This window comes from Ricinus communis, chromosome 1, assembly GCF_019578655.1.
Source record: "Ricinus communis isolate WT05 ecotype wild-type chromosome 1, ASM1957865v1, whole genome shotgun sequence".
In the NCBI taxonomy this organism is placed as follows: domain Eukaryota; kingdom Viridiplantae; phylum Streptophyta; class Magnoliopsida; order Malpighiales; family Euphorbiaceae; genus Ricinus; species Ricinus communis.
In genome coordinates this window covers 28,706,702-28,708,883 of record NC_063256.1, presented here as the reverse complement: position 1 = coordinate 28,708,883, position 2,182 = coordinate 28,706,702, and the positions used below count along the sequence as shown (strand labels likewise).

Below are 2,182 nucleotides of genomic sequence, written 5' to 3'. Positions count from 1 at the left end.
AGTAACTTCATCGATTTTGTTAAGGTTAGATAATATAAGACGCTGCAGTAATTCTAGGATCACCCTTTCCCGAGAATATGAACTTGATACTCGCCATTAGTGCTAGTCTGCATCGATAGGTTTACTACCTTAGATTGTAGCTACATAAATAGCCTGTCAAGTTTTTGACGCCGTTGCCGAGGAACTTTTGTGTGAACTAGAGTGAATTTGTGTTTGTGCTAATCTAGCCTTTTTTCTATTTTCTGTCTTTTCCTTCTTTTTATTCTTTATTTTTTTTGTTATTCATTTATGTGTTCTTTGGTTGCTGCCTCTTAATTTTGGGTAGTTTATGACCAGGAGCTTTAATCGTACTCCTGTAGACCCTCTTGCTGAACCAAAGCGATCCCTCCGTCTTTTGAGGAAGTGTATGCAAGAAGAAGAGGAGGCGCAGATAGAGATTGAAGTCCCTACGAATAGACCAGCAGGGATGGGAGACAACAACCAGGTTGCGGATGAAAACAGGACAATGTATGAGTTTGCTAGACCTTCTCTTAAGGGGACACAGACGAGTATGTTGCGACCACCTATGGCAGCCAATAACTTCGAAATAAAGCCAAACATGATATAGATGGTCTAAAATAACGTACAATTTGAGGGACTGCCGAGCGAGGACCCAAACGCTCACATAGCCAACTTCTTGGAGATTTGCGACACCTTCAAGATAAATGGAACAACTGATTATGTCATTCGGTTGAGGCTATTTCCTTTTTCTTTGAGGACCGAGCAAAAAGATGGCTGCAGTCACTCCCAGCCAACACTATCATGACATGGAGATTTTTGGCTGAGAAGTTTTTATATAAGTACTTTCCTCTTGCTAAAATTGCTAGATTGAGAAATGACATATCTTCTTTTGTGCAGTTCGATGACGAGAGCATGTATGATGCTTGGGAGAGGTACAAAGACTTGCTCCGATGTTGCTCGCACTACGGACTACCAGTATGGATGCAGGTTCAAACTTTCTACAGCGGTTTGAACCTTGCTACTAGGCAGATGGTAGATGCTGCAGCAGGTGGGGCCTTAAACAGTAAGATGCCAGAGCAGGCGTAAAATCTGATAGAGGAAATGGCCATGAACAACTACTAATGGCAATCCTCTAGGAGTCGGCTAGTCAAGCAGGGAGTGGTCAACCAGCTAGACTCCACAGCAGCCTTGGCAGCTCAAGTGGAGCTTCTGACTAAGAAATTAGACCAGCTTCAGATCCCGGTTCATGTAGCTCAGATAAGCTGCAAGTTCTGTGGTGGCTCGTACTATGATGCAAACTGTAATATAGGAGGTATGTTTGCTTCACCTTCCAATTCTTCATCATCTATTGTTTCTACTGACCTTGAACAGGTAGACTATATGGGTAATGCACCTAGATAGCAAAATAACCCGTACAATAATATATACAACCCCGGTTGGCGCAATCATCCCAACTTTAGTTAGAGGAATAACAACGCTCAGGGACCACCCGGCTTTCAGAGGTTGCATCAGCAATAGCCGCAGCCGCAAGCTGGTCCACCCTAACTACCTCCACCTTAGGAGAAGAAGCCTAATCTCAAGGAGTTAGTGATGAAATTTGTGTCCTCTATCGACAACAGATTTCAGCAGACGGACAGCGCACTTAGGAATCAACAGGCCTCCATTCAGAATTTGGAGAACCAGATAGGCCAGGTTTCTAAGATGTTGGCTGAGAGACAACCAAGGACACTCCCCAGCACTACAGAGTCTAACCCGAGGGAGCACTGCAAGGCTATCACCTTGAGATCAAGTAGGCAGTTATCTAGTTTCTTACCTGCAGCTAATAATGATGATGTTGTTATGCAGAATGAGCCTGCCTGGAAGGAACCAGAACCTGAGGAGATAGAGCCTGTGAGAGCTGAGGACAAGAAGAAGAATCCAATAAAGGAGTACCAGCCACCTATCTCGTATCATGCTCAACTGAGCAAGAAAAGGTTGACCAACAGTTCGGTAAGTTTCTAGACCTTTTTGAACAACTGCGCATTAACTTTTCTCTTGTTGAGGCTATTTCGCAGATGTTGAAGTACACGAAATTTCTGAAGGAGATATTAAGCAATAAGAGGAGACTGGAGGATTTGGGATTGGTGACCCTAAATAAGGAGTGATCCGTCATTCTGCAAAACAAGCTACTTTTTAAGAGGCG

At 43.6% G+C, this 2,182-nt stretch overlaps 1 non-coding gene across 1 annotated transcript; it reads right to left on the bottom strand.

Moving 5' to 3' along the window:
- Positions 1–864: 864 nt before the first annotated feature.
- On the bottom strand, positions 865–971 carry LOC112534320. The gene has a single exon (XR_003078616.1). It is a non-coding gene; the product is annotated as a small nucleolar RNA R71 (small nucleolar RNA).
- Between the last annotated feature and the right edge of the window lie 1,211 nt (positions 972–2,182).